Raw genomic sequence first — 6515 nt, forward strand, 5'->3', positions numbered from 1 at the left:
ATATTAACTAATATTTTTATAATGTTTTACAGTTTATTACAATGAACATATATTATTAAGTCTTCACAAGTCTTTGAAGTAGACATTAATGTTCTCAGTTAACATCATTAAGACCCAGGAAGTATAAATGAGTTTGCCCAGAGGCAGAGGGCTAGTAGGGGCAAAGCCAGGACCAAAATCCTTGCCTTGACTCTAAATCTCATGTTCTTTACACATGCATACTTTTTTCTTAAGATTAACAATCAACAGAATCCATTTTTACCCTACAATGAATTAAAATTCAACATTTACCCTCAAAGGCATCACTAGATATATTTGGAATATGACAACATTTCTGAATAGTCTGAGGTTAATAATTTATTATGGGGCCCTAAAGTTGCAGCTTTTCATTTTACAAAAGCAAAGATGAGAAGAAAAAAAAGCTGGAATATTTCACCATTGAAAAGTGAATCATTTCTTTGAACTAAAGGTTCAGTGTGTACCCAAACGCAGGTTTGACTCAGTTCTGAACTGCCAAAACATGTTTTCCTGCCCAGAGCTAAAACTGTTTCTAATATACCTTTCAAACATTGTGACCAAACTGACAAGTTTTCAAGCTCCTCTGCTGTTTAAATGAAGCAAAATTATTTCTTGAAAAACAAAAAAGCATTCAAATGCCATAAGCCCACTTCTTCCCCTGAGGGAAGAAGAATTAGTCCCTAGGGAACTTTAAATGGGTATCATTTCCTATAGTGCAGAGAAGTCTTAGTTACAGCTTTCCCACCCTGTCCAGGTGTTCTCTGTGGGAGGGTCAGAGATTGCAGAGATCCTGTGGGACAGGAACAGGGGCATGGGCATCATTTGGGCCCTGGAGCTGGCTGGAGATGCCAGCTGTGTGGAGTCACAACCCAGGAGAAGGAGCAGACTAACACTTGGAGCTGTAAGCAGGGTGAAGCAGATGGAGTTAAGTCTTTTGTGCTCCTAAGCTTCCTAATAACATCCTGTGAGTCGGAGCCCGCTCAAGGCTGAGGAGAGAGGGCCTGCACCACCCTTACTGAGATGCAGGGAGAAGCAGGGCTCACAGGCCCTACCCCAACCCCAGTTGCCAATGCACAAGGAAGAACTGGCTGGCTGGGTCTCCAGCAGAGACAGGGAAGGAGAAGCAGGAAGTGAACTCCAGGCTGGACCTTTGGACGGCACCTACTCGGAAGGTCCTCTCGTCCCCGCTGCAAACCACCTCCCCAACCACAATCGTGTCTGTGAGGATCAAGACAACCAGCTTCTAGTCCCTGCTGGTGACATTAAACTCTGACAGTAAGTAAGGAGTGAAACTGAGCAGAACCCTGTGCAGCCCTCCTGGGTACAAAAGCCCCCCTGTGTCCCCTGTTTCTTGTTGGTAGCAAAAAGCTTTGGTTTCCTTGGCCTTTCCTGAGTTCAAGCAGTTACTAGTTAGGGAAGCAAGGGAAGGCAGAAACAAAGGGGAAGCAGTCAAGAAAAAAGAAATGAGAACTTAAACAATAGCTCAGTGACAGAACAGTCCTAGTTCTTCCTCGGGGCATATACGTAACAATCTGACACATTTCTTTGAGTTCTTCTGCAGAAACTAGGACCCCCACCCAGGTGGAGGATAGTGACTACATTAAGTCCCCTACATACAAACAAGTTCTGTTCTGAGAGCATTCTAATTTGTTTGTAAGTCCAACAAAGTTAGTCTAGGTACCCAACTAACGCAGTCGGCTGTATAGTACTGTACTGTAATAGGTTTATAATATTTTTCACACAAATAATACATAAATAAAACATAAAAAATAAGGCATTTTTAATTTTACAGTACAGTCCCCTGAAAAGTACAGTAGTACAGTACAACAGCTGGCATAAAGGGGCTTGTATCAAGTGAACAGGCAAGAAGAGTTACTGACTAGAGGAGGGAGACGAGGTGGGAGATGGTAGAGCTGAAGTATCATTAGCAATAGGCAATGGAGGGCAAGCTTCAATTACAACTAATGCCGGACACTGATGGCTCAAGTCCTGGTTCCTTGCTGGATTCAATCCTATTTACCCTCTGTGATGATCCAGTGACATCTGGGTAACAGCTCTTTTTTCCTCTACACAGATGACATGGTAGCACTGGGTTGCATTCTGAAATGGCTGCTGCAACCTTCATGTGCCATTCTATGCTTGGGTCCTGTGCCTCAAAAACTAACAGTGCCTCTCATATAGAACTAATTTGTGTGACTGCATGTGAGCTCAGGCTCCCATCTTTGAAAGTTTGCAACTTGAAGGTTCGTATGTAGAGGACTTGCTATGCGCATTTGAGCACAAGCATGCAGACCTCAGACTGGTTGGAACCAGAAGGCTGATGATTAAGATTCCTGAAACATCACCCTGTTATCCCAACCAACCAGAAAAAAGTCCACAAGCTGCAACCATCACCCCAGATGTTGCCTTTAAAAACCCTTCCTTGAAAGCCACAGCGGAGTTCAGGTCTTTTGAGCATGAGCTGTCCACTCTCCTTGCTTGGTGCCCTATGACAAATGCTGTACTTTCCTTCACCACAACCCAGTGTCAGTGGACTGACTTTGCTGCACAGCAGGCAAGCAGACCCAAGTTTACTCCGGTATCAGGAGCACCTCCTTTTGAGGGCCTCAGGTTCCTTAAGCACATAATGAAGAAGAGATCACTTGTTACATCTCCCTTTCTAAATTACTATGAAAGTGCCCTAGAAACAAACTCTTAAACATGTTTGAAAAGACGTGGATAGTACATTACCATCAGTGTGAAGTGTCAAAATAAGAATACAACGTGTGAGGCAATGATATAGTCAAAGTTTATGTAAATAGGAATACTATTTGAAAAAAAACCACAGAAACCTTGAAATTTGTGCTTATTCTTTTTCTGCTTGGAGATAAGAGTTTCAAAATGCTGGGCTGCACACCTACTCGTTATCAATTCAGAGCATAGGCAGCTTTCATAAAAGTGTCCCTTTGAGTGCAGCAGGCTCTAAAGCCCCATGAAATGTTCTTTAAAGGTTTAACAGACTGTAAGTAGGTCCCTGGGGGAGGATTAACCAGTCCTTTCTCAAAAAACAAAACAAAACAAAAATGTGCATTTAAAATAGTCTTATATCTAGCCCTGATCTCAAGGAACACTTTCACAATTTCCCTGAGACAATAACCAGGAGAACAATGTTTAAAAATAAAATCTTCAGGTTCTTCATTTTATTCTCCCTTATTGTGTCCCCAGACTTTTTGGCTATCTAACCTAATCACATTCTTCTGATGATGGAGGTCAGAGACTCTCGCTCCAATCTAACAAAAGTTGTCTGCAGGTCCGTCTGTGTATGTACGTTTTTCCCAAAAGAACAGCATAGTATATTGGGTTGTTAAAATATTACTCTTTTTCCATGTTGGTTAATTAAGGGCAACTGCACTGGACTCTCTAAGCTAAAATGGAAAACTGTTTCCAGACTAAATACCAAAAACCATGTTGAATCCCTTACTTGGTCAAAGCCCTTTTCATATCTGATCAAGGAAGATCTCTCAAAGCAGTATGGGTTGGTATTCTTGGTGCCTGTCCCAAACCTGCAAATGTAAGGAAGATTTCTCTCTTGAGAAAGAGAGGCAGAAAGAAGGGGTGGGGGGGGGGGGGTGGGGGGAGAGAGAGAAGGTCTTCACTACTAATCTGTACTATATACAAATTTATATATTTAGTTATAAATGCATGTTTATAACTATATATTTATGTGTCACATCTATTCCGTGAAAAACTTGAAGCCAAGAGAATGAAAAGCTCATTCAGTGTTTTATAAGTTAAAGTACTTAAATCTAGCTTATCTCATGTGATCGTCATAGCAATCCCTGCAGTGGACCCTCTCTCATGCTATAGATGAGGAAATCAGCACTCAGAGATTCAGAGAGGTAACTGATCTCACCACATTACACACAAGTAACTTTGAACCAAGAAACAAACAAAACAATGTTTCACCAAGTATGGCCCTTGGGTCATCTACATCAGAACAATCTTGAATGCTTATTAAAAGTCAGATCCCGGGTCTCATCCCTCATCACCTGAGTCTGACCTGTTCCATTATTTCATCTGTAAACAAGGAAAGCACCAACGATCACAGGGACATTGTAAAGACTAAAGGAGGTCATTTAGATAGGTTCTGTGGCTAGGACTTGACATTAAAAAGAACCTTATCAAATGAATCTGCTGAATACTTCATTTTCAGCTACATGCTAACATTTAAGTGAACACCAATCCCCTTAGCAAGGCCTTCATGGCCTATCCCCTGTAGGCTCCCAGGAAAGATTTTCACTCTTTCCCCTCCTTCTCACCTAATCTTTGCTCTGCTGTACTTCTTTAAGAAGCTCTCATGGCTATTTGCACTCAGGGCTGACCTATCCCTTCCACACAGTGGCCACGGTACATAGGTTCCACAAGACATTTAGGGGTGCATGAAAATGTTTTAATTTGTTTTTTAACATCAGAAAAGTTAGTGTAATGAGCCTGGATTATATTCATCTTTATACCATCACATTAAAACAGAAAGAAAAAGACAGAGAGAGAAGGAGGGGCAGGAAAAGAGGGAAGGGAGAAGAGAAAAATTGATGGAAGAAGATGCCTATGAAAACAAAAATGTTTAGGGTCCACAAAAGTCATAATGCAGCCCAGGCCCAACCTCCCCTACTCCTTTCCCTGGTTATCTCCTACCCATCATTTAAGACTCAGTTGGGTGGTCAGCTTCTACAGTAAGACTTCTTTGAAACAGGAGAGAGAAAGCAAGAGAAACTAAAAAACTAGTCATCAGAGTCATTAGAAGAAGACTGAGCTCAAGTCAGAATCCCCTGCATCAGTACCATGATGAGAGAATGGGAAGCTTCTGTCCTTGCAAGGCTGTCAGGGGAGAAAAATGCAAAATGAGCAAAGCTGTATATCCAGGCAGGAGTCAAGCCTGAATTACTTTACAAACATAATGAGGAATGAGAGAAATCTATAGAATCTCATTTCCTCCTCTTGGTTATAGAGAACACTTATTTACCAATCAATTCTAATAATTGATTAGCTAATAAGAGGCTGCTTTTACAGCTGTAGGCAACAGTGGATCCACTATCACTAGGAAATAGCTTTTTTTTTTTGGGAGGGAGAAAGGAGGCAGCAAAGAGAATGAAGTGGTAGGAACATCTTTCCAACAAGAGAATCCCTTGAAGAAACAAACACTCCCTATTTTGCTATGAAAATGCTTTTGACTTCTCAAGAATTCAGACTGATCTCTGCAACTCATCCACATTAAAAACATTTTCCTAGAAGTGCAAAAGTAACGCTACTGAGACCGGGTCTTGAGAGAGTTTGGCTGTTGTTCTCAACGTAATCCAGAATGGCTACTCTGATCTATGTTGATAAGGAAAATGGAGAACCAGGCACCCGCGTGGCTCCTAAGGACAGGCCGAAGCTGGGGTCTGGGCCTTCAGTCAAAGCTTTAGATGGGAGATCTCAGGTTTCAACACCACATGTTGGCAAAATGTTTGATGCTCCACCAACTTTACCTAAAGCTGCCAGAAAGGCTTTGGGAACTGTCAACAGAGCTACAGAAAAGTCAGTTAAGACTAATGGACCCCTCAAACAGAAACAACCTTCTCTTCCAAAAAGATGACTGAGAAGACCGTTAAAGCAAAAAGCTCTGTTCCTGCCTCAGATGATGCCTATCCAGAAATAGAAAAATTCTTTCCCTTCAATCCGTTAGATTTCGAGAGTTTCGACCTGCCTGAAGAGCACCGGGTTGCACACCTCCCGTTGAAGGGAGTGCCTCTCATGATCCTCAATGAGGAGAGGGAGCTTGAGCAGCTGTTACACCTGGGCCCCCCTTCACCTTTGAAGATGCCTCTTCCACCATGGGAGTCTAATCTGTTGCAGTCTCCCTCAAGCATTCTGTCGACCCTGGATGTTGAATTGCCACCTGTTTGCTATGACTTAGATATTTAAATTTCTTAGCACTTTATAGTTTGTGGGTATGTATTAATAGTTTGTATTAATAAAGCAATTCTTTGTTTAACAGAAAAAAAAAAGTAACTCTACTTACCAATGAAAGTCAAGAACAGAATAATTACTTCTACATTCACATTTCACTCTCATCCTCTCATTTTTTTTTAAGCTGGAAAAGAACAAAAGATATAAAGGAATATATATTTAAATTATATTTAAAAATTAAAAATTATTTAAATCAGGTACCTATCTACTGAGACTATTCATGGAATTCTTTAATGAATAAATAAGATTCACTTGTAATTATTACTTTACTACAGGAGCTTAGAAATAGCTAATGCTCCACTTTCCTATGTAAATATTATGCTGTTAATTTGTTAAAAAAATAAGTCTAAGTGTAATCTACATGGGTTTTGACTAAGTGGAGAAGAAATACAGATGTTTTCAGAGTATTTGTGATTACCTTTAAGGTAAGTGTCCAACGATTTCAAATGGCAGTTTGCTACCACTCATAATCTTGATAAATGGCCAGTGTCTCTGAACATCGGACTACT

At 40.9% G+C, this 6515-nt stretch overlaps 1 pseudogene; it reads left to right on the forward strand.

Moving 5' to 3' along the window:
* Positions 1-3974: 3974 nt before the first annotated feature.
* On the forward strand, positions 3975-5962 carry LOC130856374 (securin-like; annotated as a pseudogene).
* Positions 5963-6515: the final 553 nt, after the last annotated feature.

This window comes from Hippopotamus amphibius, chromosome 7, assembly GCF_030028045.1.
Source record: "Hippopotamus amphibius kiboko isolate mHipAmp2 chromosome 7, mHipAmp2.hap2, whole genome shotgun sequence".
NCBI classification, from domain to species: domain Eukaryota; kingdom Metazoa; phylum Chordata; class Mammalia; order Artiodactyla; family Hippopotamidae; genus Hippopotamus; species Hippopotamus amphibius.